This window comes from Papio anubis, chromosome 2 (genome assembly GCF_008728515.1).
Source record: "Papio anubis isolate 15944 chromosome 2, Panubis1.0, whole genome shotgun sequence".
NCBI lineage: Eukaryota > Metazoa > Chordata > Mammalia > Primates > Cercopithecidae > Papio > Papio anubis.
In genome coordinates, this window is record NC_044977.1 from 18,889,894 (window position 1) to 18,917,156 (window position 27,263).

A 27,263-nucleotide genomic window follows, 5' to 3' on the forward strand; every position below is an offset into this window, starting at 1 on the left:
TACTAGTTTTCTTATTAGGATAATTAATGCTATCTGCCACAACAGACATTCTGAAATCTGAGTGCTTATACAACAAAGCTTTGATCTCGTTCACATTGCATGCTCAGAGGAGTTGGTGGACATCATGATCCACGCAGTTACTCAGGAAACCAGGCTAATGGAGCTACACCACTGGGAACACTTGGCATTTGAGGTCTCCCTGGCACAGGAAGGGAAGGATGAGGTTACACGTTAATTTCCAACTCCTGGAGTTATAAATAAATATCTTTTCTATTCATGGACTATTTGCCTTAACTAGTCACTGGGCTGTAACCTAATTGCAAGAGAGGTTGGAAAACACAGGGAGCATATGAAATAGTGGGTGAGTCCTGTCTCTGTCCCTGGAACCTACTGTGGGAATACAAAGATGTAAGAGGAAGACTAGGCATTAGCCAGGAATATCCTGGAAGGAAAGTATCAAGTAGTAATTAGTTATGTTCAACAAACATTTCCAGCTCTTTTCCCCAGCATGTTGTACTCTATTTTCTAGAGATGGATTGGTCGTGTGCTTAGGTCATTCATACTTTGGGCAATGAAATGTGAACAGAATGAAATGTATTTCTTCCAGGTGGACTCCCTAAGCAATTTGTTGAGTACTATCTTTCCATCTGCCTCAATGACCAGTGGTGTTCCACATAGAGGTTGCTGCATTAGCCTGGGGACATAAGTGAGCATGACAGGAAGCAGAAACTCAGCCAAATCACACAGACATGTAGTGAGAATGTGAAATAAATTCCAGTTTCAAGTCTCTGGCATGTACATGGCTGTTTATCAGCAAAATAGATTTAATTCCACTGTCACTGATATTACATGTTTTCATCTTTGTTTCTTTAATACTAGGGACTCAATAAATGACTGTTGAAGGGATTTTTAAGTAACTCCTCTACTTGCTTTACTATTTCTCTTGTGTACCTTGGTATCTCTTATTAGCAACGATGTTCCCAAGCAATATAAACAAATTTTCTAATAGTTCCCTGGATAGAATTCAAGCCAGTAGCCATGCACAACCTGGAGCTATAATGAAGAAGGGCCACCCATGGCTCCTCTTAACCTTACTTTCAAAGCAGCATTTCTGTCTGCAAGTGAATTTTAGCAGAATGTCCTTCAAATACAAACCCATTCATTACTTCTCTTTCTTTCTCATTTTCTGTCTCCTCTCCTTCTTGCCTCAATATTATCCTTCCTTCATTTTTTTGGAAGGAAAATTATTTCTTCATTATGATAACAGCACAATGCATATTATTCTTAGGAAATATGAAGTGGCTTGATTGTACATTTGGATTTAATTATAGATAGAATTATAATGGAAAATTCACTAGGCTTGAATTCAGGAAATCTAGGTTTAAATTCTGTCTCTGCTACTTACTAGCTGTGGAAATTTAGTTAATTTATTCATCTGCAAAATGGGGCTAATAGATGCTGGGTCTTTCACAGTGTTGTTATGAAAATAAAAATATAGTGAAGATAAAATATGATGGTTGTAATGGCTCCTTTAATATCACCATAAACACCAGAGGTACTGTTAGATAGAACACTTTTATTTTTTTCTATAATTTCTGCTTGTTTTTATTAAGTGCTTTTGAATTTGAGGAAACCCATGAGACAGACTTATCTGATTTCAAACTGCGTTGGTTCTCTACACTTGTCTGCTCTGTACAGGAGTTTAAGCACAATCATCTAGGAAGACGGTTGATTAAGGCAACATTTTTTAAGAACAGACTTTTACCTGCCAATTTGGGGTAAAAAACATATTGACTGAAATTTAAATATAGAATTTACTCAATCCAGAGAGATTTCAGCTTTTGAACTTTATAGAGCAACAAAAAGATAAAATGGAAAGGATTGAATCTGTTTAAACAGATAACAAGCGAAATCATGTTTACCAATAATTTTGATATTTACTTTCAATTCTTCTGACTAGGGAACTGGCAAAACTTATAGACAGGTGTGCTTGAAAGAACTGTGACTAGTAGTTACTTCTTATTGCTTTCCTGGTTCTCTTCTCTTTTGTTGTGCCATTTTGAATCATCCAATGAGTTTTATGATCCTTGCTGTTGATGACCCACCAGTGTACCAAATGGGTTTTTGTTGTTTTGATTTGGTTTGCTTTTCTTTTTTTTTTTTTTTTTTTGGCAATTTCAAGGAATTTTTCGGTCTTTACAAAATTTTCTCAAACATGTTAAATGGAGTTCTTGTGTATGGTTATTTTTAAAGAACTAAGCATTGCTGTTCTTAATTTCATATAATTCAAGGCGGATAGGTCAGATCACTTCTTTTGCCTCCTCAATCATTCTCAATTCTTCTATATCTTGTTTTCTGCCAGACAGGCTGACTCACATGGACCACATCACAGGTTCTCACACCCTTTTCTTTCCTACTGAGTTTGGCCAGTTTGCCAGTGGGGAGCCCTGGCAGTAGATTGGAGGGAAGGGGAGTGAGGCCCTGGCACCCCTGCTGCAAGGTCTCTTCCTGCTGGCTGTGTCTCTCCAAAAGAATATTGATTCCCGTAAGACAGTACGCATGACTGTGGATTCCCGTACTATGTCTGCCCCTCTTAATAGCTTAGGTATTAGGCCATTACTAATCCTTAGATGTATGGTTCCCATAATCCACATATTTGCAAATAGTCTCCTTGTAAATAAACCCTCATGAAATTATTCTATTTTGAACTACACCATCTGTTTTCTCTTGGGATGGTAATTCAGTGGATGTCTCTGTTTGGATCTACTCTCCATGTTCCTACTTTGTCTTTTATTGTTGCTGTTGTTGTTGGCACTTTATGGGTATATGATGTCTGCTATGCATGCCTTTTCTGTGTATTTTTTCTATTTAGCATTATGTGTCTTTGTGTTCTCCGCCTTTATGTTCTCTGCCAAATGAGGGCTGTAATTTTCACATTTGTCATGTGTTTCTTTTTTCCTTTTATTTTAAAATAATAAAAAACCTACAAAGAATTAGCAAAGCTAGAGTTGAGAGCTTTTTGATTCTGAACTATTTGAGCTAAGCTGTTAATAGGAAGCCCCACAACTTCAAATACCTTAGTGAGTATTTTATACAAATAAGTAGTTTTCTGTATAACCACAGTAACATTATCAAATCAGGAAATTAAGAAGGATTCATTATTATGACCTAAATCACAAATATCATTCAACATTTTGCTAATTATCCCAATAATTTCCTTAAAAATAATTTAGTCCAAGATCACGTGTTACAGTCAGCTGTTGTGTTTCTATTGTCTTCTTTATCAGGAACAGTCCTCAGTCTCTTTTTACTTTCATGACCTGGACTTTTTATCACATTAGTCACCAAATCTGATTTATCTAATGTTTCCTTATTATTAGATTCAAGTTGTGCTTCTCCTAGGGCTGGAATACCACAGTAATGATTTTGTGTTCTTCTTATTGCATCCAATTAGATGGCACATGCTTTCAATTTGTCCCATTACTGATGATGTTAACTTTAATAATTTGTTTAGGTGGTGTCTGCCAGATTTCTCCACTGTACAGTCACTCTTTTCTTCCTTATATTTAATAAGCATTTTGTGAATAGTTGAGCCTGTGTAATATTTCATTTCTCATCAAACTTACATTTGATAACTTTAGTATCTGTTGACACTTTTGGCTGAATTAATTATTACTATGATGGTTGCCAGCTAGTTATCTTATAATGTAACCATTTCTTCTGCATTTATTAGTTGGCATTCTACTGCAATAATTTATTCTTTCCAATTTATTTTTCACTTATTTATTCATATCAGTGTGGAGGTATAAATTCCTGTTTTATTCAGTAGGTTATTATTCATTCTGATGCTTGGATTGTCCCAGATTCACCAGTGGGAGCCATTCCAAACTGGCTTTCATAATTGTTTGACCATTTCTTTTATTTATTTATTTATTTTTTAGACGGAGTCTCGCTCTGTCGCCCAGGTTGGAGTGCAGTGGCCGGATCTCAGCTCACTGCAAGCTCCACCTTCCGGGTTTACGCCATTCTCCTGCCTCAGCCTCCCGAGTAGCTGGGACTACAGGCGCCCGCCACCTCGCCCGGCTAGTTTTTTGTATTTTTTAGTAGAGACGGGGTTTCACTGGGTTAGCCAGGATGGTCTCGATCTCCTGACCTCGTGATCCGCCTGTCTCGGCCTCCCAAAGTGCTGGGATTACAGGCTTGAGCCACCGCGCCCGGCCACCATTTCTTTTATATATTAGATAAAACATTCAGACTCATCTTTCATTTTTCCTGCTGTCACCCTGAAGTTAGCCATTTCTCTGAGGAGCAGTGGTTCCTTTTAATAAAGAATTGTTTTTAGAAATCAAGATCTGGCACCGGTATGCTCACTGGTTTTGAAGTGTTATTGTATCCAGAGTCTGTCAATGGATAGAGCTAGGTAATATATGTAGGCATGTGTTTTAGATACAGGCATATATTCACCAGTACATTAACTATCTATTGGAAGATAAAGAACTACCTCAAAACTTAGTGGTGCTTAAAACAATGGACATTAATTACTTCGTAGTTTTATCCAGAATTTAGGGGGCATGGTTCTGGCTCCATGACTATCATAAAGTTTCAGTCAAGATGTGGCCTAAGGCTTCACTGAGGCTGGGGGATCCACTTTCAAGGTGGCTCACTCACATGTCCGAAGAGTTAGGGCTGGTTATTGGTTAGAGGCCTCATTTCCTCATGTCATTACCTCTCCATAGAGCTGCTTGAGTGTCTCATAACATGGTGTCTGGTTTCTCCCAGAGGGATAGCCAGGAAGAAGCCAGATGTCTTTTATGACCTGGTCTCGAAGTCTCACTTTGTCATTTTCACAGTATACTATTGCTTACACAGGTCAACCCTGTTTAGTATGGGAGGTGTCTACACAGAAGTATGAATACGTTGAGGCAAGAAAAATTGGGGACCATTTTAGAGACAGGCTACCACAATATCTATATTTATTTCTTTATCTCTATTTTGATATCATTCTATCTATGCACTTATCTATCAATTGATAAAAACTATGAGTTCATATCAATACCTTGAAATCCAATCCAACACCACAGGTTCATTCCAGGTTTTTCTTTTTTCATGACAATGACAAAGCTGGTTCCCATTATGCTCATATACAGGTTGAATATCTCTTATTCAAAATGCCTGGGACCAGAAGTGTTTCAGATTTCAGATTTTTTTGGATTGTGAAATATTTGCATTATACTTACTAGGTGAGCATCTGAAGTCTGAAAATTCAAAATCTGAACTCCTCTAATGAGCATTTCTTTTGAGCATCATGTTGGCACTGAAAACTTTAGAATTCTGGAGCATTTTAGATTTCTTACTTTTGGATTTGGGGTGCTCAACCTGTATTTATTTATTTATTTATTTATTTATTTATTTATTTATTTATTTATTTTGAGATGGAGTCTCGCTCTGCCAACCAGGCTGGAGTGCAGTGGCGCAATCTCAGTTCACTGCAAGCTCTGCCTCCTGGGTTCACATGATTCTCCTGCCTCAGCCTCCCAAGTAGCTGGGACTACAGGTGCCTGCCACCACGCCTGGTTGATTTTTTGTATTTTTGGTAGAGACAGGGTTTCACCATGTTAGCCAGGATGGTCTCAATCTCCTGACCTTGTGATCCACCTGTCTCAGCCTCTCAAAGTGCTGGGATTACAGGTATTAGCCACCTCACCCGGCCTTAACCTGTATTCTTAATCAGTCTCCTGGTCCTATGCTCAGCTACTGCTATGCCTTCACTGGGGCTCTTACTCAGTAGTAGGCCACTGTAGTCTATCTTCCCTCCTACCCCATATGGACTAGTAGCTCACTAAGACCCCACCTAATGGTTTTTGAATTGAGTTATTCAGGAAGGAAGGCAAGTAGGTATGACTGTTTTTTGTTTTGAATTATGGCAATGGGAAGATTTTATAATACTTAGATTTGGACTAGAGAAACCCCTGCCTTTAGTCTATACTGAAAAATGCTCCTCACATTTATCCAGAGGTCTGAGAACTCTGTCACATTTTCTGTGTAGATGGGTCAGGCACTTACTCCCTTTGTGAACAGTTGCTTATTTAACCTGTCAAGGATATTTTATGTAGGCTACAACTACATCTTCTTACTGCCATTTCCTCCTTTCCCTTCCCTTCATTTTCCTCTATTTCTTTCTCCTTCACTTCCTACAGCATTCATACACTCCCACTTTTTTAGTTGCCTTTGCATAAAACATTACTGAGATTTATTAGCACACTCAGAGACATTGCTTGTTTTCATAGTAGCATCCAAGTTATTAATTGTATGGTGATAAAGTCAAATCTCGGCCAGGCATGGTGGCTTACGCCTGTAATTCCAGCACTTTGGGAGGCTGAGGCAGGCGGATCATGAGGTCAGAAGTTCTAGACCAGCCTGGCCAATATGGTGAAACCCTGTCTCTACTAAAAATACAAAAATTAGCCGGGCGTGGTGGTGGGCCTCTGTAGTCCCAGCTATGGGGGAGGCTGAGGCAGAAGAATAGTTTGAACCTGGGAGGCAGAGGTTGCAGTGAGCTGAGATCACACCACTGCCCTCCAGCCTGGGTGACAGAGTGAGACTCCATCTCAAAAAAAAAAAAAAAAAAGAATCAAATCTCCATTGATGCTTCATTTTAAAAAAGAATACATTAGAATGACCTTTCATATTTTAGCCCTCTATTGCAAATAAAAGTGCTTTGAGAACATGGCAATAGAATTTTTGAAAATGTCACCATTATTTTTAAGGCACTGTTGAAGAACTTACCAGTGATCTGAGGACTTCAATTTCAGAATAAGAAATTTGAAGAAGTGAGGCAAGATTTCCAAAACACTAAAAATGATTATCCTAACAATACACCTTCTCTAAATTATATGCCGATGAATCATACAAACTATTATTCCTACTTTGATCCTTTCATCTCCCCAGAAAGTTAGGGTGATTTACTAGATGAGACATTTCCTAATGGTTATGAGACAGAGGTTCTTGACATATCAGAGGAGCATAATCATTGATGAGCACGATGTTTAGTCATAATGTCCTCTAACATAAAGAAAGATAATGGGCCTTTTTTTGCAAGATTTGAACTTGGAGGTTGGGCTTGGTTGAATCACCCACATAATTGAATGAGGTTTGGGGACTTTGTATATGAGGTTTTTTTCCCTCTATTCATAGAAATATCAGTTTGTTATACCCTGTCTGTGGAACGATGTATGGCAGGGGTTACAACACACACATGTCAGAGTCAGGGGACTGGCACTGGCACCTCTGAGCTAAAAAATTCTTACATCTCACTTGAGAATAAGACGTAGAGGGAGTCAGCAGAAGGACAGCCCAACGAGTGTGCACATGGGGGAATTCATGCTCAGTAGGTAGTCAGGGAAATATGGGCAAATTAATATTTAGTACACTTCATGGTCCCTGAGGTAACGTTACACAGAGCTAATATGTAATGTCAGTTTTACGCTGTGAAGAATTCACCATGGCTTATAAAATGGCCTACATTTTTTTTGAGTAAGGCAAATGCCAAATTTTATCTAAAGTAATTCTTTAGAAAAATCATTTCAGCAAATTAGGAAAAGGATGAAGTAAGCAACCACAAAAGATAAACACTTTAAAATGTGATGAGTGGCACCTTATATGAGCACAGAAAAATTCCTAGATAACATAACATGACAAAATTAACCACAGAATAGAATATCGGGAGTTTCCAGACACCACTTTTATCTTGGGCTTCTGATTAAGTATATGTACTAAGATTTTAAGAAATTAAACTAAAACTGGTTTTTGATCATTGTTCTTTCTGACTTTAAGAAGATAAAAAGCAGCGGTTCTCCAATATGAATTTTGACATTAAATTTTCTTCATCTAGTTACCCTAATTTTAGTTTTTCGGGATGCATTATTAAATGTGTTTTGAAATGCAATGTAAAGAAAATACAAAAGGACCGAATGAGCTATGATCTCACTCTGGGGGAGGGAAGGATTGGAAGGGAATATAAATCCCAGAGGTTCTTTCCCAGGAGTCATCATGGAAAAATTAAACACACACACACACACACACACACACACACACACACACACACACACACACAGGCTGGTTTCACTGCACTTTCAGCAAGTCTGTCATTCTCTGTTTCCTTGAGTATGTGTTCATTATTTCACTTTTCTTTATGAGAGAACTAAAAGGAACAAAGTTAATGGAATTTCCAATAAGATCTGCAAATGGTTAACAAAACAAAAATTTAAAAAATACACATTAAATTTGTTCTGTTTATGAAAAGAATCTTTTCTTAACAGGAAAGAAAACTATAATGCATAGTTTAGCAGAAGGAAAATTCCATAGAAACAAAATTATTAGCGTTTTTTAACCTTGGAATGCGAGTTTGTCATAACTTTTCAAAGTATGAAGCTGAAGTTTTCTATTTCCCAGTAAAATTTTTTTTTTTGTGACACAAAAATATTATTGGGCATTATAGCAAAGATTTATTGTCTTGTTTCTCTAGCCTTGGTTACTCTGTCTTCTCATAACAGCACCTTCATTTTCCTTAAGATATAATCTTTCACAGTTTATGTGGTATTGCTGGGGCGAACTCTCCTTCCTCCTTGGCTGTGTGAGCCTGACCAATCAACACATCCTATCCACTGGTCACAGTGATTGGTTCAGGGATTATCATGTGACCTAATTTAGGCCAATGAGAATTCGTTCTGAAACTTAGTTATACATGAAGGTAATAAGTATCTTTTTCACTGCGATTTTTAGCTGTAGGATGATGAAGGAGGCCTGCAGGTACTGGGAACCACCACACAGGCAGAACCAGGCTGAAAATAGAGACAGAAAAGAAGGAAGCACTGTTGAGGCAAAGAAAAAGACTGAGTGCTAAGGGCCATATTTAATTTCTTTCACAGAACAGTTTTTTTTTTTTTTTTTTAAGGATGAGATTGATTTTTTTACAAAATAATTAGCAGAGAGCAAATATGGGCTACATGTAATGTCAATATTGACTATAAAGCAGTAAGTAGTCAATTAATACTGAAGTTTTAAACTTTTTTGCCTTAACCTATGTGAATTTTTACAATTTAATTAACTAAAACATTTTAATACTTATTATGGACTAGTCACCATTTTAAACACTTTAGGAAAAGTAGCTCACTTAATCCTCAAAATAATCCCTTGGTATAGAAATTACTGACATCTTTATTTTACCATGGAGAAAGATGAGGCACAGAGAGGTTATGTAACTTGCCCAAGATCTGGTCAAGAACTGGTTAATTGATAAGAACAGAAACGTATTTCTCACAGTTTTAGAAGCTGGGAAGTCCAAGATCAAGGTGCTGGCATTTGATGAGAGCCTTCTTGCTGTGTCTTCACATGAAGAAAGGCAGAAGGCTAATAGAAGAATGAACTCCCCAAGTCAGACCGTTTTATAAGGGAACCTAATCCCATTCACAAGGAAGGAGCCCTCGTGGCCTAATCTTAAAGCACCTATTTAAGGTTTAGGCTCCACCTTCTAATATTGTCACTTTGGCAACACCTGAATTTTGGAGGAAACACATTTAAACCATAGCATCTACCTCTGGAGGTTATTCTGAGGATCTCAAATGGCAGTACTTAAATGGCATGTAGCAAAGTATACTAATTTAACTATTACTACGGATAAATCTCATCCTTTTTTGTTATATCTTATGCATGATATTTTTCTTTTTTCGATTTATATTCCCCTTCTCAATACATATGACTATTGTGCTGTCATTAAACTAGTGCTTTTATTTTCTCAAAAGTCCATTTTTTTAAGTTCAGCCTTAATAATCTCTTATCCTAATTCGTTCTACCGTTTGTAACAGGTCTTTTCTTTTGGAAAAATAAATAAAAGGGTGTGGGATACAGAAAAAAATCAAGTCCCTGACCCACCTTTTTGCATCTGTCCTTAGAGAACTAACCTTTAGGCACCCAGTCATTTCCTGTTCCCACAGAAGTTGAGAGATATTGGTGTCATGTTTGTTCAGCACTTTAAACCGTTTTCTTTGGAGAGGGACTGGACTACCAACTATTTGTTAGTGAGTTGCCTCTGATCTCATAATTACAAACAGGAAGCCAGTGTACATGTTAGCTCAGTTTTCAAAGGCAAAGGGAAAGAATCAATCACATTAAATATAATTTTAAAATTCTGCTAAAAACAAGCAATGAGGAAAGGATTTTCTATTTAATAAATCGTTCTGGGAGAACTGGCTAGCCATTTGCAGAAAATTGAAACTGGACCCCTTCCTTACACCTTATACAAATATTAACTCAAGATGGATTAAAGACTTACATGTAAAACCCAAAACTATAAAAACCCTAGAAGAAAGTCTAGGCAATACCATTAAGGACATAGGCACGGGCAAAGATATCATGATGACATTGCCAAAAGCAATTGCAACCAAAGCAAAAATTGACAAGTGGGTTCTAAATAAACTAAAGAAGTTCTCTGTGCAGCAGAAGAAACTATCATCAGAGAGAACAGGCAACCTACAGAGTGGGAGAAGATTTTTGCATTCTGTCCATCTGACAAAGGTCTAATATCCAGAATCTATAAGGAACGTAAACAAATCTACAAGAAAAAGACCCAACCCCATTAAAAAGTGGGCAAAGGACATGAAACAGGCACTTCTCAAAAGAAGACATTCATGTTCCTGACAAACATATGAAAAAAAGTTCAACATCACTATCATTAGAGAAATGCAAATTAAAACCACAATGAGATACCATCTCACACCAGTCAGAATGGTGATTATTAAAAAGTCAAGAAACCACAGATGCTGGTGAGGCTGTGGAGAAATAGGAACACTTTTACATGGTTAGTGGGAGTGTAAATTAGTTCAATCATTGTGGAAGGTGGTGTGGTGATTCCTCAAAGATCTAGAACCAGAAATACCATTTGACCCAGCAATCCAATTGCTGGGTATATACCTAAAGGAATAGAAATCATTCGATTACAAAGATACATGCACACTTATGTTCACTGCAGGACTATTCACAATAGCAAAGATGTGGAATCAACTCAAATGCCCATCAATGATAGACTGGATAAAGAAAATGTGGTACATATACACCACGGAATACTATGCAGCCATAAAAGGGAATGAGATCATGTTCTTTGCAGGGACATGGATGGAGCTGGAATCCATTATCCTTAGCAAACTAATGCAGGAGCAGAAAACCAAACACCATTTAATCTCACTTATAAGTGGGAGCTGAACAACGAGAACACGTGGACACAGGGAGGGGAACAACACACACTGGGGCCTGTTGGGAGGGTGGAATCAGGGGAAGGAGTGCATTAGGAAAAATAGCTAATGCATGTTGGGCTTAATACCTAAGTGATGGGTTCATAGGTGCAGCAAACCACCATGGCACATATTTATCTATGTAGCAAACCTGCACATCCTGCACATGTACTCCAGAACTTAAAAAAAAATTGTGCTGCTCTGAATGACCAATATGAGGTATTTAAAAATATATAATAATACAATACTGTTGAAAAATCTGTGCAGAGGCAAAGCATTATACATTGTGGTTGTTTAGTTCCTGTGCGTTGTGGGTCATAGGCAGCCACAACTAAGTGTTTCAGAATATTTCCCTAAACTCAGTCCAGGGATGGACACTTCGCACTCACAGACAAAAAACAAAATGGGCTTTTTCCCTTCCCCACCTCTGAGAAAAAGGTCTGATCTACTCTGGAAGGAAGGCTTATGGGAATTATAAGTAGACAACTGATTACTGAACTATACCCACTGTTTTAGTCAGCCTGGGCTGCCATAACAAAATACCATAGACTAGTGTCTTAAACAAGAACAATTTCTCACAGTTGTGGAGGGTGGATGTCTGAGATCAGGGTACCCAAGTGATTGGGTTCTGGTGAGGACCACTTCCTAGCATGCAGATGGTTGCCTTCTTTCTGTGTCCTCACATGGCAGAGATAGAATGAGCTCTGGTCCCTCTCTCTTCTTATAAGGACAATAATCTCATCATGTGGGCCTCACCTTCAAGACCTCATCTAAACCTAATTACCTTCCAAAGGCCTCACCTCCTAATATTATCACACTGGGGGATAGGGGTTCAACATGAGTTTTGGTGGGGGGACACAGATATTCAGTTCATAGGACTCACCTTTCTCCTCTTATGATTTTCTCAGAGCAGGAGTGAACATTTATTTAAAAGCTTTAGAGCAGGAACGAAAGGAAGTAAAGGAAGAGGGCCAAGCGGGTGAATTGAGAGTCAAGTTCATGGTTTGACTTGGGGTTTTATATGTTGGCATGCTTCCGGGGTCTTACATCCCTTCTCCCTGATTCTTCCTGTGGCTTTCTATAGAAATCAGCTATGGAGATCAATTTGAATATAATTACCGTATTCTACCATAATTGCGTATGAACGTAAAAGTTTACTTCATGTGAACTTTAAATCAAAGTCATTATTAAAAGTACTCAGTTCTAACATTTAGTGACCTAATTAGATCTTGGAGTTGGACTGAAGAAAATCGACCTAATATCTTTTTGTCCTTAAACATTAAATTTAGTATCTTGTATTTTCTCATGTAGTGAAGAAATATTAAAAGAAAATACTTTCACTTGAGTGTTTCATCTCATTGCTAACGAGAAATATTATGAAATAAACATCACTCTTTCCTCTGAGGAATTCTCTAGCCATTACTGGAGGCAGGATGTGGTGTTAGATGGACAAACATGACCTCATGATCCCTCTGCTAATGTGAATCTTTGTGAAAAATTAAGCATATTATTTAAACAATCGGTTTAAGGTTTAAGTGCATTGAAGTGGATAAAATGGGATCACCACCCTGCCTCAACTTGGCACCAAGTTGTCTTTGAAACCATGACTCATCCTTCCTCTTAGAAAGTGAAAATGCTCTTAAACAACTCATTGCTTAGTGGCTCAGAAATAATTTTGAAAAACTGATAACAATGCCATCAATTATTTTGTGAAGACAACAAACTCCTTTGATTTTTCCAAATTTGAGGGGTCTTTTCTAAGTCTTTGTGGTTTTTTTCAGACCATATAGCTGGCAGAGGGTTTTTTTTTTTTTTTTTCGTTGGGGTGTTGTCTTGGATGTGAGGTTTTAATTGTCATGGACAAGACTCTTGGGTCTCCAGATGCCTTAAAATGGAATCATTAGTGAATTAAAATAATGTAGCTCTCCAGAGTGTGATTTGCTTCAGCTTGTTAGGTTGTTCAACTCTTTTAGAAATAAGATGAAGCATGTGTCTTTATAGCAGCATGATTTATAATCCTTTGGGTATATACCCAGTAATGGGATGGCTGGGTCATATGGTACATCTAGTTCTAGATCCTTGAGGAATCGCCATACTGTTTTCCATAATGGTTGAACTAGTTTACAATCCCACCAACAGTGTAAAAGTGTTCCTATTTCTCCACATCCTCTCCAGCACCTGTTGTTTCCTGACTTTTTAATGATCACCATTCTAACTGGTGTGAGATGGTATCTCATTGTGGTTTTGATTTGCATTTCTCTGGTGGCCAGTGATGATGAGCATTTTATGCACACGTATGTTTATTGTGGCACTATTCACAATAGCAAAGACTTGGAATCAACCCAAATGTCCATCAGTGACAGACTGGATGAAGAAAATGTGGCACATATACACCATGGAATACTATGCAGCCATAAAAAAGGATGAATTTGTGTCCTTTGTAGGGACATGGATGCAGCTGGAAACCATCATTCTCAGCAAACTATCACAAGAACAGAAAACCAAACACCGCATGTTCTCACTCATAGGTGGGAACTGAACAATGAGATCACTTGGACTCGGGAAGGGGAATATCACACACCAGGGCCTATCATGGGGAGGGGGGAGGGGGGAGGGATTGCATTGGGAGTTATACCTGATGTAAATGACAAGTTGATGGGTGCTGACGAGTTGATGGGTGCAGCACAGCAACATGGCACAAGTATACATATGTAACAAACCTGCACGTTATGCACATGTACCCTAGAACTTAAAGTATAATAATAATAAAAAATAAATTTAAAAAAAGGAGGTTAAAAAAAAAGAAATAAGATGAAGCAGGAGCTTAAGATGAAAACTTTCAATCTGCAGTAATGTGTTTACAGACCTATTGTTTCAATAGAAGGAAAACCGAGGTCAGAGACAGTTATTTAACTTACTCAAACAAAAATTAAATATACACACACATAGACACACAAACACATACAAATATACACATCCTATTTTGTTAAGGACAATGAGGAGTTTCAAAGTGTGTGGGTCAATAAATTTATTTATTTTACCTATCTCATCTCTCTTTTTTTGGCAATTGACAGATTACGTCATGGAACCGTGATATAATTTGGATAGTAACAGATTTTATAGATTAATGAAGTAAGTCTGTGGTAAGATGTGAATTACTTTTTATAAAAACAAGTGATCCATGTACCACCAGAAAAATAGATTAGCAGAAGACGTCCAGTAGTATATATTATACTCACCAATGTGATAGCCTAAACAAACCCAACCTACCCAGAGTGATGCAGTGTTACAGCAAGTCAGTATGTCAGGGCTGTGGTGAAGCTGGGGAGAAATGATGTGTGGAGATTCAAGAAGCAAGGTAAATTCTATCATTATCAAAAATTTATCAGTAGGAGCTCAGGGAAAGGAACCATATCCTGTGAAGTACATTTCCAGGTGTAAGACATGGTCCTACATCCCAGATGGGCTAGACTACTAAGAAGGTAACCAAAGCAAGAACTTAAACACAGAGAGTAGAACAGGGGTCCAGTTACCAAACAGGTGGCGACTGGGTTTCACCAACAGGGCAGAAGCTCCATTCCACCAGTCAGTCAGTCAGCAAACATTTATTGACTATGTGTATGCCACCAATATATTAGGTTCTGGGGTGTAAAATAAAATAAGATATAGTTGCTGTCCTTTAATTGCTCACAATTAGAGACTGGGATACAACTTTAAGACCTGTCTAGGAGCAAGAGTCACAGGATGATGAATGCTAGAATAGAGAATCAACGTGATTTACATCTTTTCTGCCAAATGTCAGAATTGGTCTTAGAGATGGGGGATAAGGGATGGAGTTTGCAAATGGGGATCCAGTAATTCTATTTATGGGGAAAGGAAGGTTGTAGAGGTCAGGAGGAATAAAGACCTGCCTCTTCTGGAACAGCATAGGCAAGAACATAGAGATGGCATTTTCAGGTCTTGGCAGATATTTCCTTGCTCTGAATCCTCTTATAGCTTGAAGAGAGCAGATGAAGGGCTATGAACAGTTGTAGTTCTCTTTTGCTCTCAGCAAACAGATACTTCACACATTTTAGTTAATCTGAAGATCAAAGAATGTCATGGAAGAAAATATGTCAAAAGCAAAACAATCCTTTTGAAATTGTGGGAAGCCATCCGAGGAAAGACAAACATGTTTTTCCTCTATTAGATCATTTCTCTAGAAAGGAAAATCTTGATGATTTGCTTACCTCCTAAGTGATTTTTTAATAATTAGTACCCATATGTGATTTTTGTCTCTATTTCATTATGATACTTTCTTGACACCTATTGTTTACATGAATTCTAAGGATGCTACCAAAACAAATTTGTCATTTTACATGCTATGGGATACGGTTATAAAACAACGTAACCAATATTAGCAGATGTCCTTATTCCAGTCTTCCAGATTTTGAATTTAGGTCATTGTTAAGGAGTCTATTAGGAAGCATGCAGTCAACTCTGACCTAGGAATCAGGAAATTGGGTTTCAATCCTGTCTTCCCCTTTCTTGCTGTGTGACCTTGGCCAAATCTCTTAATGGGAATTGGTTTCCTCATCTCCAAAATGCTTAGTTCATGCAGATGTTATGAATTTTAAATGAAATTATGAGGACATAAATACCAATACTTCAGGTTGGAATCTACAACCTCTCCAAATGACATCCTACCTTTCCCTCAGCCCCGTTCCCACGTGATTCCTCTACATATCCTCCCTCTCAGCAAAACAAAATAACATTTGATTGCCCCTGGGCACTCTTGTTCAGAACTTTTCCCTTCTATTTTCATTCAGGAACACTTTTGTTGTTTCCCACTACCTAGAAAATAATGAATGAGGATACAAAGTGACTTTTCTAATTTGTTTTCTTGATGATTCTGGTCCAAGTAGAGGAGCTGGTTACCTTTTTTCTGAAGCATTTGACTTTGGCTTTAGCCAACATTTAACAGTATGTTCCTCTCTCTGTTTTCCTTAGTTTGGGTAGATCAGAAAGAGATGGTTTTAATAGGGTACTTTACAGTTAGTAACTTACTTGAAGAGATTCTATGTTAAAATTAGTGCTTCTGTCAGAAATAGATAAAATATTTAAAATGTCTAGAAGGATTTCAGTTTATTTCAAATTATTGAGGGACTAATGGGCTATTCTCCATCAAAGTTCCTCAGGGACATACTGCTCTGATTATATGTATTGATTATTCTATTTTTCTGTATGCTTCTTAAGTAGTAATGATTTTTTCCAGAATATGCCTCTCTTATGTTTAATTGTTAATAAATATATGTTACTAACGAAGTAAAATTATTTATTGAGAATCACAATTATGTACCAGATATTTAAAATAATATCAATATGGCAAGCCCCATTATAGCATATTAATAAGAGTTCAGAAAGGCCAAGTAAATTATCCAATTCCAACCGTAAATATCATTTTCCTGTTGAGGTTCAAGCGCAAGTCTACCTTACTCTAAAATGCAAACTTTTTCTGTAATACCTTGAGGCAAACTTCAAATTATAACCTCAAGATGCTTGAATTACCTGTTTTAAATGAGGAGATATTTTTGTCTCCTGGGCTTGACACATACTTGAATAAATGAAGAAATGAGTCATACTTATACTCAGAGAGAGCTGTGTGTATATTTTAGAAAGACACTAGAAGCTCTTGGGAGTATGTGGGCAGTTGTGGCTGCTGCTGAGCTGACACTAACTGCTCATGACTCCTCTGTGGGAGAAGTAGGTGGTTTCCTAGAGGAAGAAGTTTGGATAATGAAGCCACAGAGATTTGCTGATACATTTGCTAGGCATGACTTCTGGTCATTTAGAAAGCTGTTTTGTGGCTTCATCAATAAGGTATTCCCCAGCTGCGTTACTCCTTCACATTGTCATCTCTTCCCCTGGAATTGAAGGCTTCCTGGTCCTAGGCAAGGAAAATTATTCCCTCGCTACCAACCCTGATCTCTGGCTGCAGTAATAAGCAGAGGAAGTAAGTAATACCTGGGAATCAATTTTTTTGTTTTTTTGTATGGCATGGGATATAACTAATCCTTTGATTCTGAAACGTCATTGGTGTGTAAGAGCATCTGAGCATTCTCAGTAATAATGGGTACTACTGTTTGCAGAAATTAACAGACGGAAGCTGAAGTCCTCATTGCCTGGGAGTTATATTTTCTTTCATGAATAGTTTATTATTTTCTGATTATAAAATAATATGTAGGTGTTAGAGATTACAATGAAGATAAAAGTTGAAAGAAGAGAAAAATACCATTTACAATTTCACCACATTAAATAAGACCACTATTGCTAACATTTTGGTAGATTTTTCTACTACCCCTGGCATTTTTTGGTAGTTGATATTATACTATAGGTATGTGTTTTACTTCTTTTTTGTCTGTTCACTTAGTATTCTCTGAACACTTTTCTAAGTGATTAAAAATGTAAAAACTCTTCTAAATAATTTCTTACTTGATGTTATAGTTACCTTCAATATTACTGTAAAGGCTCTTAAATATAAATGCATAATGATTACATACAATATTCTTTTCTATAAATTAGCCATATCTGTCCAAGTCATATACTTTGTTGTTCATAGAACTAAGACTAGAAACAGTTTGCTCTTATTAAACTAAAGGAATAAAAAAAGTAAATTTTTTTGGTTTTGTTTTTTCACATTCTTGATGAAGGCTAATATTAAAAATAAATTGGGATTTTGATTAAAATTAAAATTATGTACTCTTAAAGAAGTGCTTCACTTAGTATATTCTGTCATTTTTTTCAAGGTTCCCACATGATCATTCTGTTTTTAACGAGCTGAATGCAAGGAAAGAACAATGCCAGTAGTATGCTCTACAGGGATTTATTTCGCCTGTTAAGGAATACATCACCTTTGTGTCTGTATCAGATGGAATATAAGCAGATTTTTACTGACAAATGATATAATATTATGGCATCTGCTATAGGTTTGTAGTACTGGGTTATGTTGTGGTTTTAATTATAACAATTTGATCTATAGTTTGAGTATGAACACTGAGATCTCCCCTTCCAAACTTTTCTTGTCATTTTTTACAGATGAAGAAATAAGAATGTGGAAGCATAATCATTTGTCCGAGGTCACAGAGGGAGATGATTACACAGCTGGAATGTAAGCCTCAGTACTTTACTGAATCCTTGGCTTTGTCCATGGGCCCAGCTACAGGCATAAAGCTTTTCTCTTCCCCAGCAGTGACTTCGAGTACCAGCTTTCAGATTTATTTGACATTGAATCTAAGCTTTGTGACCAGTATTTAGCAGGAGAAGAAGGGGAGGAATTACTTATCCCTTGGCATACATTAGCATGCAAATAAACCCTTTCTCTGCATTGTGGAAGGGTCTGAAATTATCACATATACAATGTATCTTTTATCAATGCCCTTGAATACAAATATTACTTTGAAGAATCCAGATTTAGAGGCCTTCTCCAAACATTTGCATTGTTTCTTTTTCTTGGGACCAGAACTTCTACCTATAGTCATTTTAAGAAAAAAGATCATGAATCAATTAATGTATTCATTATTTATACCCTTATATTCTCTCCCAAATGTTTTAATGTGATGTACATTGTATACATGTACACAATAAATCTTTATATTTAAATATGTTATAATCACAAAATGAAAATAATTATTACAACCATTCATTCAAATAGCTTGATTATACCATTGAGCTTTTCTTTTAATTCTGGGTTTTTCGCTGTCTAGTTTAAATCAGAATGGCATCTCATTTAATTAACAGAAACCTGAGTTTATTTGATTAATGGAAACAAGATGATTTCAAGTGTGATACACTTTTTCTGTACTAACATTTAAGATACATTTATTACAACCGGCCACTTCATAATGGGCCATAACCATTGTTTAAAGACAATGGCTACTGTTGTTTGAAAGCTAAGGAAAGATCCAATGCTACCAGATGTATATTGGCTGAGAAATGATCAGCTGAAACTACAGGCTGAAATGCTATATAAGGTAGGCAATAAAATTAGAGAATATTTGCCAAACCCAAGCAGCAAAGAGGACCCAGCTTAGAAGTAATGTAAATTTTAAAGCTCTTTACCAGTGGTAAGCTAATTTGAAATATTAGAAGTTATTATTTGTTTTATGCTTCTCTCTCTAGCAGTATAGTTTTTCACTGGCTTGTAAGAGCTCTTTTATTAGTAATGATATCAACCCTTCTTCTCTAAATTAGTTGTTTGCTTATTTAAAATTTCTGAATTTTTCTCTAACATGACAGTGATTCTGATGCAGTAGTTCTCAATCAGGGGTAGTTTTGTACTCCAAGGGACATTCTGGCAATGTCTGGAGACATTTTTGGTTGTCAGAACTAAGAGGACTGTGTTCTGGGCATTTAGTGGTTAGAGGACAAGAGTGCTGCTAAACATCCTATAATGGACAGGGTGTCACTCACAACAAAGAAGTATCCAACTCCAAATGTCAATAATGCTGCAGATGAAAAACCCTGGTCTAAGGAATCATCATCCTGGTGTATTTTGTTTTTCAAGTAGCTGGGAAGAATGTGAAGAATTCTCCAGAATTTTTCAAGATATTCTAAGTACCTATTTATTTTATAATCCTTGAAGACTTACTAAGTACCCACAAGCTGGTTGAGGAAAGCCAGTATCAAAATAAATATGAAATCATATTTATTTTTCTCTGATTAATCAAGGTCATCATGTTTTTAGATGCTCTGCAAAGAAAATTGGTCAAAATGTAAGACTGGTCCTCACCTTAAATCATCCAAACTAGTAACACTCCTCTAAAAGCCTTCCCTCTTCGAACATTCTTGACTTTCACATAATCAGTAGGCAACCTCCTTAGTCAAGGAGTCCTCTCTAACTGGCAAACATATTGTTTGGAAGAATGATCTTTTCTTCCTCCTTGCTGGCTTTAGTTTCAGACAGCTAATTACAAGTCCTTGTTCCTCCTGTGACTTAAGGCAAATTACAATACCTTTTTTTCATGCCTAATTTTATTTAAAGATTTGAAAACTGTATTGCGATATAACCGACATACAATAAATTACACAAAGTGTACAATTGAATACGTTTGGATATATGTATACACTAAAAAACTTCACCGCAATGAAGATAGCAAACATATTCATTACCTACAATGAAGATAGAGAACATATTCATCACCTGCGAAAGCTTCACTTGCCCCTTTGTAATACCTTCCACTTGTCCCTCCCTGCCTCCTCTCCTTGTTCTCAAGCAACCACTCATTTGCCTTCTGTCACTATAGATTAGTTTGCATTTTAACAGAATTTTATAAACTGGAAGAGTCATACAAAATGTCTTAGGGAATTTTTTGCACTCAGTATAATTATTTCAAGATGTATTCCTGTGGCTGAGTGTATCAACAGTTGAGTTATTTTTATACTCAGTAGAATTCTGTTGTGTGGATAAACCCCAATGTATTTATCCATTCACCTAGTAGTAGACACTTAGGATATAATACTTTTTCTTTCGTAAAGTTTTTCACTATCTCTTGATGTTTACTTTTGTAAATGACTATTTTTTTCTGAGTGCACTGAGTGATAACCAAGCAAAACTCTTTGAAAATCTACCCACCAAAAATATTGCTGAAATGTAGTTTTTGTGAAATTTGACACCTCACTTTGGACCTCAAAGAGAAAGATATTGGATAAACATGAAAATGACTACTTCTGGTATCACAAAAAGAATAAAAAATAAGAAATAATTATACTACTAACTGCCTGAATCATCAGCCATTTTTCTTACATTTTTAAAAGCAATTGGTCTTCTCAGATTCTCAGTTTGAGGGAATGAGATTTCTTCCCACTTGGGAAGTGGGAAGCAGTAAGTAAGATAAAAATCACTCAGGAAATGTGAAAAGACTTGGCTTGTTAAGTTGGGTAACTGTGCAGCTGAAAATCACAATAATAAACTGCCTTTTTAACGTGGATGAAATCTTTTTTACGTTTCATATTTCAGCATTCAAGAATTCTTTTGGAGGGCTTCCATCTCTCCAATTAGTTGCTAGTAAAATACAAAAACTCTGCTTCTTGCAGGGTGTTTGATTTGGAAGATATTGATTAACAATTACTCACCAGGAAACAGGAACACTCTTTTGATCTTCTTAGTTCACGCTTGTTAAGCTGATTTAAGAGCTCCTCATCATGGTGCCCATGAGTGCTACATCAAATAATACATGTCAAAGCCCTAAAATATTAAGCAATTTCTGGTTAATAAGGAGTTTTTGAACAGAAGGGAATCTGTAACACTGTAAGCTTTTCAGTCTGAGAGTTAAGTAGATATAAACAGGATGAGGAAAGAATACACAATAAGCAACTTATCTTGTTAATTTTCCACACATTCCTAGACGTGTGTGAGTGTCTAAGCCGGACTTTTATTGTTGAACTGTCACTTTCACTGCATCAATTTAAAAATATAGCCGAAGAACATGTTTTATTTAGAGTTTGTTTTTAAAACTAACCAGTTAAATTGATCAGTTGTTAGATCTTACTTGATTACATCTAAGATATTCTCACAGGAAACTGATTATGATAAGAACTTAAGTTCTATCATCTGCTTATGGTAACTTAGTACAAGAAGCATTTTTTATTTCAAAGGCCCATTTCTTATCTTTTATTATTCGAAAATAAAAAATATATTTTTCTAGTGTTACTGAGAAACACCAAAGGACCCACCCAACTCCCAGGCTACTCACTGTTCTTTCTCTTAATTGCTTTTGCATCATGTCCAAGTCTGAGCATTTGCACTGAACACATGCTTGATAAACTCTGCTGGCTGAAGATGCTTGTCTGCTTTGCATTCCTCAGTCTGTGAAGGATTTTTTTTCTGCTTCACATACCTAAAGGGGCAAAGGTCAGATCCCCTCAGCTGCAGATGAGGTCATCTTGCTGATCGCCTGCAGCTGATCACAATAAAAACAAGTTATCCCATGTGATCCATCCTCCCTATTTAGGAGCAGTGATGTCATCTCTAGTGAGACAGGATGAGACATGCAACTTGTTTTAAATTGAACTACATAAATTTTTCTTCTGACTTCACTGCAACCTTTTATTTACATTTTAGCAAAACGATTAGTTTGGTCATCGTTTCAAACTGAAAAAACACCCATAAATGAAATAGAGGGAGCTTGTATTTTATAAGTAGTCGTTCGTGTTAAGTTGAGCCACATGAAATAGCCATTTTTCTGTGTAAAATGATTGGATATTGGCAATCTCATGGTTCGTCCTAATACTTCCAAAGTACCTCTCCTAGAATATTAAACAAGTCCTAGGGTCAGGTGGACCTTAGTTTGAATTCCAACTCTGCCATTTACTAGCTGAGTGATCTTAAAACTTTAGGGTAACTTTTAGAACCTCACTTTACTAAATTAAACAAACAAAAAAAAAGAATAACATAATATGTACCTCACAGGGTTATAGCTAACATGTGTCAAGTCCTTAGGAAATCATTTGCCTACAGGAGGCACTCAATCCATGGTGTTAGTAAAAACAGAAGTAATACTGGTAGTGTAGTAACATAGGTCCCTTAGCCAAAGCCCTAGGTCAGATGTGTTTCAGAGCTCATAACTCTTCTGATTTTAGAAAAGTACTACTGTGCTTATACTCAGGACTAGCTACATAATTTACAGGGCTCTGTGGTGGGGGTGGGGAAAGCAAGGCGTCTTGTTACAAAATTAAGGATTTCATGATGCCACAGCAGAGCTTTTAGCCAAGTGCAGGGAGCTAGATATCCTGCAATGACTCAGTGGAATGATTCCTGAGGCAAGCAGTCTTAATGAAACCAAGTTGATTTTTCTCACAATGCAGAAAGAAATCAGATTAATTTAACATGTATAATATTTATTATTTTATTAATTATGTAATCTTCTTAGGATATAAAATAAGTGGACAGAAGTTTTAAAAGTTTAAGAGGATGGGGTTTTAACGGAAAACTGCAAAACACAAGTGAACAAAAATAGATGCACAGGCATACACTAGACATAAATACTATACTGTAATATTCTTACAGATTTAGAAATAAAATAGTTGGCAGAATTGTCCTAGTGGAGCATGAGACAATGAAATCATTTCAAGCATGCATGAGTGAGAAAATTAAGGCCAGAACCTGTATTTCATCCATTTGCATCCTAGAAAATGAGGCTGCCTAAAAAGAAAGCATGACCAACTCCAATTATTTTTTGCAAGCGGCATTTGCAATTGTGCTATCATTCAACGGAAGTTCAAAGTAGGAAAGTATTTTATTATGGTCGGGAATACACCAAGAAATTTCCAGTCGAAACAACTGGTTTGTTAAACTGAATGAAAGTATTCAGAAATGAGTGCATTTACCATAAATTATCTAAATTCTAGATGGAAAACATCTGAATGTAAGTTATCCATGTATTAAGCAGAAGTGAGTATAAATAATACAATCACTGAGGTTGAGAAAGGGGTGGGTTATTTGGTAAGAACTGCAGATGACTACTTTTCCCAGCAAAGGTATGCCCTTCAGTAACCACCTACTACCATGTCTACCCTTATCTTCCGGAGGGAATAACAGACTCTTCGTAACTACTAGAGCCCTTTCTTATTTTGTGGGACGTATGGGATGCCATGACTCCCTTGAAAAATCTGCACTTACCTTTTATGGGAGGAGTCTCATGCTTCACAACGTCTAGAGATGTGGGATTTCTAATTTTTTTTCATGTTTCATGGTCTTCTTTCCAATCTTTTTATATGGTATTCATTTTACTCTTTAAAATTCCTCCCTCAATTTTACCTGCTACTTATACAGTACCTGTACAAGTTTAATAATAAGAATAGCCATGCTTATATAGCATGGACTCTGTGCCAGGCACTGTTCTGAATGCTTCACATGTATCTACTCATCTAACCTCACAATGTCTCTAAGAGCCACCTTAATGATTACCATCTCCATCCTAAAAATGAGGAAATTGACTTACAGAGAGGTTAAGTACCTTGTATCACTAATAAGTGGCAGAGCCCTGATTTTAATCCAAGCAGTCTGGTTCCAAAATCTTGCTTAACCACTCATGCTACTATTCTCACCTTACAAGACTTTCCCTTAGTAAATTATTTTATTGATGCCTTTAGTCCCGAATCATTTTATCCTTTCATGTTTAGAAAGTATTCAATTCTTATAACAAACCTGAAATAAATGCCAAAAGCATCTTTGAAATCTTTGAACTTCTCCTGTTTGAGACATTTTCTAGACCTATCACCATGGACTTAACTTTCCCTGATCTCAATAGACTTGGATTTCAACAACTTCAGCACAGTGTTGTTGTAACATTAGATACTGTGAAGGCACAATGTAACTCACCCATTTAGATTTATGTGATGAGGCTTACTTCACACTCTAGACTCTAGAATCTTAATTTTTTTTTTTTTGAGATGGAGTTTCACTCTTCTTGCCTAGGCTAGAGTGCAATGGCACGACCTCCAGAATCTTAATTTTAATGGGCAGTTAGGGTCAATCCAGTCTAAGAAGAATTTATTTAACAAATACCTGGAAAGGTTCTTAATCTTAGAACTTTAGGAACACAAAAAATTTTTTTGAGAATCATTGCACTCACATTCTGTATTTAATTACATACAGTTTATTCATATATGACAGTTATCAATTTATTGCCCCTTAGCTCCAAATTTACTCTCCAATACTTGGTCTGTGATAAAGGATGGAATTCTTGTAAGCATCTCCTTCATAGTGAGGATGATGTTCAACATCTTCAGTAGAGGGCACTAGAAGGACATAGTGGGCAAAAGGGGATCTTATGCTATTTCCAGTGACTGTAGGGTCAGTTAGTGGTGTGATGATGAAGACAGGGTTGTGCTGTGTCCCAGCCAAGAGCCCAGAATATATGACCCCAATACACAACCTTGCAGCTCCTGCCTGACCTGGTGATCAATTTTCTGCATCCTTCTTGACAGAGACACTAGGAGACACTGTGTACTCCAGGCCTCTTGTCCTCAGGGTATTTGTTCTTATTACTCCTATGTCTCTAACCACTTTCTGAAGCTCACGTATACTCTCACCGTGCTTGGAAGGTTGACTCTGCCTGCCAGCATGCTGACCACTGGCTGTAGAAAGCTTGAGCCCCAGAGGGTCGTTTCCTGCTTGCTCAGTGACTGCAGAAGATCGGGTCCAGGCAAAGAGTGAACCCTCTGCTGTCCGCTGGACTGCAATTTTACTTTTTTCAACCCAGACTTGGGGAGAAGTTACACGTTCCAAATCTGGCCTTTCTTTAGTGCTCTCCTCAGTCCTAGGGAGCACATTTAACCTTAAAAATGTTTTCTAGCTACACTTTGACCATAGTTTAATAACTCTGTATATTAAACTTCCCCAATTTAAATCACTATATGATTTCTGACTCCTGATTGGACCTGAACATCTCTATGATAAATATATACAATAAAATAGAGAAGATATTCAATAGATTCTGGTGTCAGACCATTTCTTTTTTACTAGGAGTTTCCAACCCAATAGCTCTTTCTTGTTATTCTTCATTTGTTTGTTTCATTCATAATAGACTTAACTTTTTTTGGTAGTTAGGCTTACAGAAAAATGAACAGAAAAACGAGCAGAAAATACAGATAGTTTCAATAGGACCCTTGCCCTCTCCCTTCAGTTTCCTCTGTTATTAACATCTTTCATTAGTGTGGCACATCTGTTAGAATTGATAAGCCAATGTTAATGCATTACTATTAAAGTCTATAGTTTACACCCAGTTGTACATTCTGTGTTTTTTCAAATGTATAATGCAATGTATCTGGCATTGCTGTATCATACAGAATAGTTTCACTGCCCTAAAAATTTTGTCCCTCCTTCTGACCTCCTGAACCCCTGACAACCACTGATCTTTGTACTATCTTCAGTTTTGCCTTTCCCAGAATGTCATATGGTTATATTGATACAGAATATAGCCTTTTCAGATTGACATCTTTTACTTAGCAATATATGTTTAAGGTTCTTCCATGCATTTTCATGTCTTCATGCCTCATTTCTTTTTATTGCTAAATAATTCATCATTATCTAGTTGTACCATAGCTTATTTTTTTTTACTTCCACCTTTTATTTTAGGTTCAGTGGTACATGTGCAGGTTTGTTATATAGGTAAATTGCATGTTGTGGGGGTTTGATATACAGATTATTTCATCACTCAATCTATTGTTCCCTTCTTTGTGTCCATCTGTACTCAATGTTTAGCTCCCACTTACAAGACAGAACATGTGGTATTTGGTTTTCTGTTCCTGCATTAATTTGCTTTGGATAATGGCTTCCACCTCCATCCATGCTTCCACAAAGGACATGATTTCATTCTTTTTTATGGCTGCATAGTATTCCATGTGTACCACGGTTTCTTTATCCATTCACCTATTGAAGGACTTCTTGGTTGTTTCCAAGTTTGGGAAATTAGGAATAAAACTGCTATAAATATTTATGTGCATTTTTTGCATAGACAAAGGTTGTTAACTTATAGATATATACCAAGGAGCATTATCACTGGATCTTGTGGTAAGAGTATGTTTAGGTTTTAAAGAAATTGCCAAAGTGTCTTATGCAGTGACCTGTACCATTTTGCCTGCCTGCTTTCCTTGCTCCCATTTTCTTTCTTTCTTCTCTGAAGACAACTGTATAATGTGGCACTGCATCATCTCTCTCTAACCCAAGGATGCCACCCTAGTGTTCTGCTGAAGATGCTCTTCCTTCTTTTCTTGTGATATATAGTGACCTCTGCTTGCTGTGACCCTAGGAGGGGCTTTAAAATTGGTTTGGAAGGAGGCTGCTTAGGACTGCTGTATCACAAGAACGTAGATCCTCCCATTCGTTCAGGACTGTGACACTTGCTGTGTAATTCAACTGGAGGATATAGCTTCCCTTCATGAAATCAGCTTAATTGTTGGCAGTATTGGGGACCTTGGAAAATAAAGTCGTAAGGTTAT

The 27,263-nt window shown here is 36.9% G+C and overlaps 2 long non-coding RNA genes across 2 annotated transcripts in view; one reads left to right on the forward strand and one right to left on the reverse strand.

Annotated features, from left to right (window-relative positions):
• Positions 1 to 22,842, reverse strand: part of LOC103881176 — a 75,859-nt gene extending 53,017 nt beyond the window's left edge. Inside the window, exons 1-2 of the long non-coding RNA XR_642539.4 lie at positions 22,016 to 22,842; positions 21,396 to 21,507 (exon numbers count right to left, since the gene is read on the reverse strand). This is a non-coding gene — a long non-coding RNA (uncharacterized LOC103881176). The remainder of the gene's footprint in view (positions 1 to 21,395; positions 21,508 to 22,015) is intronic.
• Positions 16,976 to 19,379, forward strand: LOC116273704. The gene is made up of 3 exons (XR_004182026.1): positions 16,976 to 17,277; positions 18,071 to 18,250; positions 18,360 to 19,379. It is a non-coding gene; the product is annotated as an uncharacterized LOC116273704 (long non-coding RNA).
• Positions 22,843 to 27,263: the final 4,421 nt, after the last annotated feature.